Genomic DNA, 11,634 nt, shown 5'->3' on the forward strand with positions numbered 1-11,634 from the left:
CCAGAATCAAGAAGCAGAGGCAGGTAGACCTCCATGAATTCGAGGCCAGCCTTGTCTACACACTGATTTCCAGGACAGCCAGAGCTACATAGTGAGACCTTTTTTCAAAAAACAAAAAATCTTAACCAGGCAATGATGGCTCATGTCTTTAATCCCAGCAATGGTGAGGAAGAAGCAGGTGAATCTTTGAGTTCAAGGCCAGCCTGATGTACAAAGTGAGTTCCAGAACAGCTAGAGTTGTTACACAGAGAAACTCTGTCTTGAAAAACTCAAAAAATAAATAAAAACAATCTGAAAAAGTGGTACATCTATACAAAGAAATATTACTCAGTAATAAATAGAATAACATACTCTAACAAAACCCTCAAAAACATGCTAAGTAAAAGCCACACTTTAAATGGGTAGATTGTTATGATACATAAGTTATTAGCCAACAAAGCCACTTCTTTAAAAAGGTACATAACATAATATGCTAAATGCCAAAAAAAAAAAAACTCCTTTAGCAAACTTAGAAGCATATCTAGTTAGCTAGCTATAACCACAAAGCCATTTGAACTTTTAAGGATGGGTCACAGGAAAATGGTTATAGAATACCACTGAGAAAAACAAAATTCAAAACTGGATGTTTAGGGATATTACCACAAAAGATGTTAGAAACAGAACATACAGAAAATATGTGCTAGAATGTACATATTGCCCTGTATATTCCAACCTTTCTGTAATCTTTTCCTGCTTTAATGGCAATTAAAGAGAAAATTCCCCTACAATCTTCCCTCAGTCTGCTTAGAAAATTATAATTTAAGATGTAAAATAGGTAGCCCAACTCCTTGATTCCCCTTTTCAGACTTCTACCCACTTAGTTTTCAGAGATCTTCTGAGAACAACCCAAAGAGGGAAGAATTGGACTAACAAGCAGCTACCCTATTCCCAAAGCTAGTGTCATTCACAGCCTAGTCAAAAGCCAAAGCCTAGTCCAGCCAGAGAACTTCTGCAAGGACAGTCTACAGAAAGGCAACTCCACTCTGATCTTAAACTTGTGTGGGTGCAGATGAGTCACTGTTGGTGGTAGATTGGGTTCGAGAAGATTAGATACATGTTCCTCCTTGAGAAAAGTTGGTAAGAAAAGGGAGTCTGGCAAAGTCTCTATTCAAATCTCTTGAGGTTTTGCTCAATCTCAAACTGTAAGAGAAAAGAATCCTGACCCATTTAACTTTTCAACGGAAAAAGGTCCTACTCTGAGTAATAAAGAACTGCCAGTCACCACCTCTGCAGTCTGAAAAAGCATTGAGTCTGCTGCTGTCACTAGTTCACAAGTCAAGGGATGGAGCACTGCAAACAATAAAAACAAAAACAAAACACTTAAACTGGTACTCGGGAGAGGGTATATCTATCAATTAGGGCACACAGCTACCAGGTAATTTTAGAGCCACGGTAATAGGCAACTACATCTGTTTCTGCTTCAGAGGCTGTATCGCTAATATCCTGTTTTGGGAGTATGCATGAATGCTTGGCATGCAGCCTTCAGATGTCTCCAGAAGGGAGACACATCACAGACAACACCAGAGTCAGAACCCCTGCTCAGTTCTCACTATAGCTGCTGTACTCCCTGCTACTCTTATACCTAGTACCTTCGCAGACCCAACACCACTTCCAGATCTACCAGGTACCTAGAGACCTCTACACACAGCTGAGAACCATAAGACAAAAGAGCAAATGAAGAAACCTTGCTTGTTTCCAGCCCCAAAAAGCTAAGGGGGTAGGGTATGACAGACAGACACAGATACAAGGATAAAGACAGAAAACTACAGGTGCCTACCAGATCTACATAAAGATTTTTACAGGGCAACACTCATGATCATACATCAACCAAAAAATGTCTATTTGAATCTCAGCCATGATAGAGTGAATAGATCTTCATGCCCAAGGTCAGTCACCCCAAAGTCTGCCTGACTGACTGCTTCCTGGGTCTCAAGATCAACAGCTTCAAATACTCATCACAAAGCTTCTAGCCTCAACTAACAATAAGCTGCATTCTTCCTTCCCATCAGCAAGCAAACAGCCCTCCCACATTACAGGATTTTTTACTGCTTTAAGTTTTTAAGTATCCTACAATGTGGTCATATACCTTATGAGCATGAATTTTCTAAAAAACCATTTAGTAGGTGAATTTTCTAAAAACCAATCGACTATTTACTATTATTACATATGTGGATGCTGTGGGTTTTGTTTTGTGCCTTTGTTTGGAAACAGGGTCTCATTATGCAACCTTGAATTCAAGATCCTCCTTCCTCTTCATTCCATGGTTTGAATGTGTCTCCTAAAAGTTCAGGTACTAGAAAATCCTCAAAGTTATATATTAATTCTATTGGGACTAGAAGGTGAATGGATATATTAGCAGATAACTAGGACTAGTGAGGTCTCAAGCTGACTGTACAAGAGGAAGAGACTCGAGTTCCCGAGTTTGCTCATTTTACCATGTGATACCATGTGCTGTGTTATGATGCAGGTGCTAAGCTCTCCAACTTCCTGGTTTCCAGAACTGTGAGCCAAATAGGCTTGTCTTCTTTATGAATTACCACATCTCAGGTACTTTGTTACAATAACAGAGACAGTGATCCCTGCCTGCATAGAAGCAATTTTCAGAGAAGCCAATAGAATCTCATCACATATTATCTGCTTCAATATTTGCCCTTAACCCAAATGTCATAATCTTCACATTCAAATCTGCAACACAGCAATTCTTTGTTACTGTTTTAATTATTTATTTATTTCATGTGCATTGGTGTTTTGCCTGCATGTATGTCTGTGAAGGTGTCAGGTCCCCAAGAGTCACAGACAGGTGGATGCTGGGAATTGAACTCAGGTCCTCTGGAAGAACAGTCAGTGCTTTTAACCACTGAGCTATCTTTCCAGCCCCTTTGGTTTTGTTTTTCAAGATAGGATTTCTCTGTGTAGTCCTGACTGTTCTGGAATTAGCTCTGTAGACCAGGCTGGCCTCCTCTGCCTCCCAAGTGCTGGGATTAAAGGCATGTGCCACCACTGCCTGGCAAGAAATAACGTTTTCCCCCAAAATTATGTATGCAACAGCTCTGGCTATCCTAGAGCTTGCTTTGTAGACCAGGCTGGCCCCGATCTTAACACATGATTCCTTTATCTACTCTTTTTCTCCATTCTCTATTGCTTGAGAGAATGCTCTCAACAGGAACCCATGTCAGGCAGATAGAGGCAGATAAATGAATTTTGTTCATCAGCTTCAACTAGACCACTTGCCAATGCAAGAACTCAGTAAAATGTTTAAGACATAGCAGACAGGTGACCAAGCCAAGTGGGCTATAAGGACCTGCCCCTACTTCTCATGAATTGTCACTTGGGAAACAGGGAAAACAACAAGCACCACATGTTCTTTGGCTTTCCTTCATTGCCAGCAAATGGTTCTGCTTCATTCTCTCAGATCACCTGTTTGGTACTGAAAATGAGGAATGATGTTCCTCATTGGGTTAACTTCCTTCTTTTTTTTTCTTTTTTTTATACAGGTGTCACTATGTAGGACTGGCAGTTCTAGAATTCACTATGTAGATCTGACTTGGTCTCAAACTCTGCCTCTGCCTCCGCCTCTCCAGTGCTGGGTTTAAAGGCATTGGCCACCATGCCTGGTCTCAACAAAATTTTTAAGGTTTCATTGTTTGTGTGTAGGTGTCTGTGTATTTGGGGGCCTGAAGCTGGAGTTATGAATGACTGAGCTGGTTGGGTGCTAGGAATGCATCTCCAGTCCTCTGCAAGAGCAATATGCACTCCTAATCAGGAAGCCCTCTCTACAGCCCCCAACGGAGGTTTTTTGGGTTTTTGTTTTGTTTTGTTTTTACAAGACAGGGTTTCTCTGTATTGTTTTGAAGGCTGTCGGTCCAGCCCGGCCTCGAACTCACAGAGATCCGCCTGCCTCTGCCTCCCGAGTGCTGGGATTAAGGGCGTGCGCCACCACTGCCCGGCCCCAATTGAGTTTTTAAGACCTTTTATTGTTTCTCTAAGTCTACAGAGGATACCAGCAGTGAACAGCTGTCAAGGGAGCCAAAGGTACAGAAAAAGCACCAGGAAAAATATGAGATGAGAGCAAGGGATATGGGGGGAGGGGAAGCTTTTGATTGTTATTGTTGTCATCTGATTTTGACACAGGATTTCACTGTGTGTATACCCAGGCTAGCTGGAACTCATGACCCTCCCACCTCAGGCCTCCCTAGTACTGAAATTACAGACATGCACAACCAAAGGCAAGTTTTAATGAGAAATGGACTAGCATAACGTGAGCAAAATAGTAATAAGTAATAGTAAGAGAAAAAAAGTCTTACTTTTAGAAGCCAAGTGAATTACTGCCTTTGGCGGGTACATGCATGCCTGTGTGTGGAGGAAGCAGCGAGGCAGGGACTGCTGCCCCAGCAACAGCAGAGAAGGAAATACTGTCAGGAAGAGGCATCATTACATAAGAGCCCCAGATCAATCACCACACCATGGAGACCAGCCAGAAAACCACAGAGTGCTGAGGTCTTGCCACCTGCCAGGCTGCAGCACCTCCTCTTAACCTGTCTTCCTCTTCTTTCAATGAGCCTGAATGCTAGCTTTGGAGAAGCTGGGCAGAGCAAGTCAAACTGCCATCTGGTGGGTTTGATCTCAGGACTGCATACCCTGAGACTTTTCTATAGCAGTAGGGGAGGATTTGACTCAAATACCATTCCTACAATAGCCAAAGTTGGAAATCCATCCGCAAGTTTCAAACTGGTAACTGTCCTCTCTTAGTGGGTACAACTTACAATCCCAGTCCTTGGGAGGCAGAGGCAGGTGGATCTCTGTGAATTCAAGGACTGTTACACAGATAAACTGTGTCTCAAAAAAAAAAAAAACAAAAAGGAGGGCCGGGCAGTGGTGGCACACGCCTTTAATCCCAGCACTCGGGAGGCAGAGGCAGGCAGATCTCTGTGAGTTCGAGGCCGGGCTGGACCAACAGCCTCCAAAACAATACAGAGAAACCCTGTCTCGTTAAAAAAAAAAAAAAAAAAGGAGGGAGGAGCAAAAAAACTAAGCACCATGAAGACCTGTCTGGTTTCAGTTTTACTCACCCGTTATGGGTGTGTGTGTGTGTGTGTGTGTGTGTGTGTGTGTGTGTGTGTGTGTGTGTGTGTGAGAAGATGAACAAACCAACCATAAACGTGCATCCAGGAGAAAATTAGGGATGCTTATAATTAGAGAAACAGCCTCAAGTAGTGGTGCTTTGAGAAGGATCTAGAGACTCCAGAACTCCCATTTGTGGCCTTAAATTAGTTAACCTGTGTGGCTTTTGTCTCAACTGGAAAAATAAGGATCACATCCATCCTACCTCAAACGTTACTAAATGAGATCAAAAGTGAAACTTGGGCCAGTGACTAGCTCAGTGGTTTAAAAGCACAGCCCTGATCGCCAAAGTTCAGTCGCTGGGAGGCAGACCTTTGACCTCCCTCCCAGCACTACGGTGTGTAAGCACACAAGCTGGTCTTTACCTCCCTCCCAGCACCACGGTGTGCTCACACCACACACTCCAGCAACCTCACGCACACCAGTGAAACTTTTAGCACAAGGTTGGTACACAATAAACCCTCAAGAAGTGTTCCATGTTATCACCACTTTATGAAACTATTCCTTTACTGATGTAGGAACACCCTCTAACTCAGGCAATTCTCATTTCTGTTTGCATATGCAGCTAATGAAAAGTACAAAGCTCAGAAAACTAAGAAGTCAATGCCAAGGACATGTCTCTACTAGTCTCCGCTAGATGGTGACAATCCCGGTGTAGAATTCCCAGAACACAAAAGTGTGTGTATGTGTGTGTGTGTGTGTTTAACTCATGGATTCTAACAGCAAAAAGAGAACTGATCACTGCGAAGAGTGCAAAGACACTGCACATCGAGAAAGGAGTAAATAAATACCCATCGCTTAACTGAACTGGACAACGTACCCGCACCTCTCTATACAGAGCACTTCAAATCCCTGTCCCCAAAAGCAACAAGGGGTAGCATACTGCCTTGTCACCATAGAACTGTGTGACAACTTTAGGCCTCTGCAGAGCCGTGAAGTTCCCAATGAGCTTGACGCCTCTTTTCCTAGGTCTTGCTGTCCCCCCAATTCCGTTACAGGTTAAGTTTTTCCACCACGGTGGATGCACAACCACTACCGTGAGGGACCGTCAGACTCACAAATATTTGCGATTTTAGTAAGGACTCAAAAAGAAAGTCTATATGTAGTCACGTTTAAACAAAACAAAACAGGAAGTGGCTTAGGCGAGTTTCAGCCCACATAATAAGAAAGTTTCTGCGACTGAAGAGGCGACCAGGCGCTGGGGCTCCAGAGGGCTCACGCGCACACGCGAGCGGCTGCAAGATTTCCTCGGGAAACCCACCTCGGTCAAGCCCGTCCCGCCGCGCCGGGCCGTGGCTTCGCTGGGCGGGAGGGCCAGCGCGGCCACACCGAGGGCCTCCGCCCGCCACGGATCCTCGGGTCCCCCGCACCGCACGACCACGCCGCCGCCCTCGGAGCGGCCGGGCCCGGCTACCTCCGCGCGCCCCGCGCCGCTGACACCGGCCAGAGCGAGAGCAGGCGGCCGCGCTGAGGCCCGCGTCCCTGCGGAGGTGCGTGCCCGCCCGTGCCCTGACAACCAGCCCCGCGCGCCGCAGCACAAAGCCGGCCCTCCCGCCCGGGCGGCAGTGACAACTCACCCGGGAGTCGCGCCGAGACCTCCGGGAAGGGGGCGCTCGCAGCTCCCGCGCCGCAGAACCCGCTCCGCCGCTGCGCGCGCCCTCCTGCACTCCCTGTCGGGTCCCCGCGACGCCCCGCGTGCCCTGGACTGGCTCGTGCTGTCGGGCGCTGCGGGAGGAGCAGGACGCGAGCGGAGGCCGGCTTCGGAGGACGGAACGCGGCGGCCGCTGCGCCAGCGTCACTGGCCCAGCTGTACAGCGCGGGCGGGGGAGGCCCCGCGGAGGGCGGGGGGAAGGGAAGGGAAGGGACGGGGCCTGGGCGGAGCCAGACGCGCACGCAACAAGCGCCGGCGTCGCGTCGCTGCGACCGCCCCGCGGAGTCGCGCGCACGCGCCGCCGACCTTGTCTGACACGCCCCTAGGGGATGGGGGGAAACCTTAAAGAGACAGTCGCACTGGCTGTAATGTAAACGCTAGTTCGCCACCTTTCCAGGGCGCTCTCCAGTTCTTTTACTGTATTGTTTGGTTATTATTTGGATGTTTTAATTACTGTCATTTCCAAAGACGTATATTGCTGTTTAAGAGGCTCTGTCGCACACGTTGCCTGACCTATCTCTGAAGCAGGTTATTATCTCCCTATTAAGCAGTACTCTAGGTTATGGTGTGTAACTTAACTACCTCAAAAGTGCCCCGAGGGATTAGGTAGGGGTAGGTGTGTTGAAATGTAGATCCAACCATTTTAAGTCTATAAAGCTGAGGTGGATTATGGGATTCTTTTTTTTTTTTGGTTTTCGAGACAGGGTTTTTCTGTATTGTTTTGGAGGCTGTCCTGGAACTCGCTCTGTAGACCAGGCTGGCCTCGAACTCACAGAGATCCGCCTGCCTCTGCCTCCCCAGTGCTGGGATTAAAGGCGTGCGCCACCCCCGCCCCAGCGGGAATCTTTTTCATGGGTGTCCCAGAGTGCTGTTTCTGCACACTCAAAAGCACCTGGCTGGGGAACCCGGAGCTGTAGGCATGGCCCCTAGCTTTGCTCTGCTATCGAGCACATCTGAAGTGAGCAAACTATATTGGCCTGCTACATCCATCCAACAGTGACCTCTCACTGCAGAGGGGTGGCCACATGATGGTGGGAACGGTGGCTCTTTGTGCCCACGTCCCTGTACTTGACCTGTCTCAGAGGTGCTCGGTAAGTGTTAGGACACTCCTTCCTGAAAAGCAGGCATTTTAGCCCAGTTGCCCTTTTCTTTTTTTCTAGGCAGGTGCCCTACCTAGCTCTACTGGGAGGGAGGTGTTTTTTCCTTTTGCCAGATGCCTTTTGAACAAAGCTACACCTCAGGGCCTTTCACCTAGAAAGCTCTCCATAAAAGTGCTGAGAACTACCACTACCACAACACACCCACCCTCTAGAGAGCTCTTCCCCTTGGGCCTCAGAAACCCTTGATGTGTTTCTACCCCCACCCGGGTCCCCTGGGGGAAAATAGACACCTGGAGTCCTGCTCCTTTACCCACACTAATGGAACTGCACTGCCCAGACCATTAAGGGGTTGAAATACATCAGCCTATAATTTCAGCACTTAGGAAGGAGGCTGAGGCAGGAGGATTCCAAGCACAAGGCCAGCCTCAGCTACAAAGCAAGAGCCTGTATCACGAAAAGATGAGAAGCGCTGTAGGACTGTAGCAAGCTTGCTGAAACCTGTGGTCCTAGCAGGAACACCCAAGGAGAAATAAAGCACAGGAAAGAGTAGAGACTGGAGAAAACAAATGGACGGATGAGGAGGAGGCAAGGGAGGAGAGTGAGTCTAAAGGCGCAGGTCATGTATCTTCCAAGGGGGCAGCTGAGTCTCCAGCCATGTGTGACAGTTTGGCCATTAATGGGGGACCTCATGAAGGATGTGCCACGTCGCACAGTGTAAAATGGTATCATCACTCACTGCCTACCTACCAAAGTCCACCGACTGAGAACAAAGGCCAAAGCACGCATTGTGCCCAGGGCTCTCCACAGTCTGGCAGAAATCTAACCACATCACCCCTCTGAACGACTGACACTCAGGGCCCCCCACCTGGCTAGCAGAGCTCTAACAAGCCACCATCTGTCACACCTCTGAGCCCTCACCAATGGCTCCCCTACCTGGAGTGTCCTTTCCCATTCACCCTTCCTTACTGCGCAGCTCTTCTCCTCCTGCCCCTCTGTGGTGCTTTGGTTTAGCTTTACTTACACATTTATCTCCTTTTACCTTGTATTGCCAGCATCAGGACCAGGGTAAACCCCCTTTCTCTGGTGTCAATACTGCCCCACCAACCTCTCCCCTCCTTCCTACCCCTCATAGCTTACGTGCTGATGCTCCTTATAGATCTGGGTCAAAAATCCTCTTACAGCCTGCTTATAACAAGCCTTGCTCTACTGTCCTGCAGAATGAGGACGGTACTCCCTGGCTTAGATAAGTTTTTGGTGTGCTTTGGTTTGGTTTCATTTTTTTGTGAGGGGGGAGGGTGGCCAATGATATCCTAAGATGGAGATTAAGAGTGCTTTGTGCTTCCATCCATGCTCGCACAAGCAACCCTAATTAAATGAAGTAGAGCCCACACACACACAAAGTCATCAAAGTAGAGGAGAAGTGACTTGCTGGTAAGAAGAAAGGGTTTGGTGGCTGGGAACAACAGGAGGATGGGCCTGTGGAATATGAGCAAAACATATCATATATATATATTCATGTGAAATTGTGAAAGAATAACTAAGAATAATTTGGATTTATGAGATTCTCAGGTGCATAAGAAGAACATTGGTTTAAGGAGGATTTTTTTTGTATTTTTTTATGGTGCTACAGAATCAAACCTGGGTCCTTTCTCCCCCCACAACAAGGTTTCTCTCTGTAGTCCTGGAAATCCTGGAACTCACTCTGTAGACCAGGCTGGCCTTAAACAGACGTCTGCCTGCCTCTGCCTCTCCACCCCTGAGAGCTGGGATCAAAGGCATACACAATTACTGCCAACTCCAAACCCAGGTCTTTTTGCATGCTAGGCAAGCATTTTACCTTGGCCTCTTGACATTGTTTTTCATTGTTTGGTTTGGTTTGAAGCAGAGTCTATGAAGCCCAGGCTTGTCTTGAACTGAAGATCTTCTCAGTTACCTCCTGAGAGACAGGAACACAGGCATATGGCATCCTATCCTGCCAATTTTATTTTAAAATTGCTTTTGAAGCTTTAGGTCTGCCAAGACAGATCATCCAGGAAGGAAAGGTATAAGCCTGACGACCTGAGTTTAGTCTTCTGAACACATTTGGAGGAAGGAAGAAACTGACTTCCTCAAATTGTCCTCTGATTTACACCTGTGTGTGGCAGTAGAGATACACACACACACACACACACACACACACACACACACACACACACACGCGCGCAAAGATATAAACATAGATTTTAATTTATTTATGCACATTGGTGTTCTTGCCTGCATGTATGTCTATGTGAGGGTGTTGGATTCCCTGGAACTGGAGTTATAGACAGTTGTAAACTGCCATGCAGATGGGGGATTGAACCTGAGTCCTCTGGAAGAGCAGCCAGTGCTCTTAACCACTGAGTCACCTCTCCAGCCCCCATAAATATACACTTTAAAACCATAAATATCTTTTAATGTAGCAGCTTTATTTTATTATAGCAATCATCACCAATTTACAACTTAAATGTGCAATTATACATTTAACATACACAACTGGATGTTTTAAAAATACATTTACCACAGTTAATTTCAGAACATTTTCAGGGCCCCCATAAGACATGATAGTAAGTTTATAACTCAGGGCTCAAGAGGATGCTAAGGCGTGTTGACTGCCATACACTACATCTGTAGCCTCCAAAATGAACTGTAATTCTCCAAATCTAGGCAACCTAATATCAATGCCAGAGAGGTTGGGCTAACCCTAGTGAGTAGAAAAGTCAACCATTGCAGTTTGTCAGTGACTAAGGGGATTCCTGGCTGGTGTCATGCCCAGTACTAAAATTAGGCCAGTCTTGAGCAAAGAAGGTAGTTGGTCAGTTCCTTAGGAAAGTATTCCTTCCTTTCCCAGAAACCCAACGAGGAGTACATGGCCCTCAGGCGGGAACAGGGAAGTCTAGCTCTCTGGGAGATGGGGAGTGTGGGTAGATGGCTCAAAATAAGTGTGTGGCATTGTTGTTGCCGTGGTTATGACATATAACAGCTGTAATGATAGCTCTATTTATAGAGCACCTACTGCGTGCCAGGTACTTACTTGGTAGGAACTTTATCCCTGGAACTTCTAATTGTGGTAACAATCTTCCTAGTCAAGCATCATCAACATCATTTTACCGGGAAGTCTCACAGAGAGGTTTCTACCTATCAAAAACCATGCAGCAGGTATGTTGCAAAACCAGAATTTGTTGTTTATCTGTTCTAATTAAAAAAAAAAGAAGAAGAAAAAAAGCATGAAGCCACTCCTACACTGGCAAAGGGGGACATGGATGAGACATAACACACAGCAGGACACAATACTCCTTGTGTATCTATCTGTTCCTCTGTCTCAAAGGTGTCTTTACACACCAGCTCATTTTATCCTCACAGCATTCCCACAAAATGAGCCATGACTCCCCCCTACTTTACCCAAGGAAGCTATAGTAAAGGGATGTTAGGGTTTCTATTGCTGTGAAGAGACATTATGATCACGGCAACTCTTACAAAGAAAAACATTTAATCGAGGTAGCAGCTTACAGTTTCATAGATTCAGTCCATTATCATATGGCATGCAGGCAGACATGGTGCCGGCTACATCTTGATAAGAAGGCAACAGGATGTGAACTGTCTCACTGGGCGTGGCTTGAGCATACATGAACCCTCAAAGCCCACCTCCACAGTGACACACTTTCTCCAACAAGAATATGCCTACAAACATACCATATCAACAAA

The 11,634-nt window shown here is 46.4% G+C and overlaps 1 protein-coding gene across 1 annotated transcript in view; it reads right to left on the reverse strand.

Moving 5' to 3' along the window:
• The window catches only part of Susd6 (sushi domain containing 6), an 85,487-nt gene extending 78,619 nt beyond the window's left edge, over positions 1–6,868 (reverse strand). The window contains exon 1 of the mRNA XM_005072725.4: positions 6,738–6,868. The gene's annotated coding sequence lies outside the window, so the exon portion shown is untranslated. The remainder of the gene's footprint in view (positions 1–6,737) is intronic.
• Between the last annotated feature and the right edge of the window lie 4,766 nt (positions 6,869–11,634).

Source organism: Mesocricetus auratus, unplaced genomic scaffold, assembly GCF_017639785.1.
Source record: "Mesocricetus auratus isolate SY011 unplaced genomic scaffold, BCM_Maur_2.0 Super-Scaffold_15014, whole genome shotgun sequence".
NCBI classification, from domain to species: Eukaryota; Metazoa; Chordata; class Mammalia; order Rodentia; family Cricetidae; genus Mesocricetus; species Mesocricetus auratus.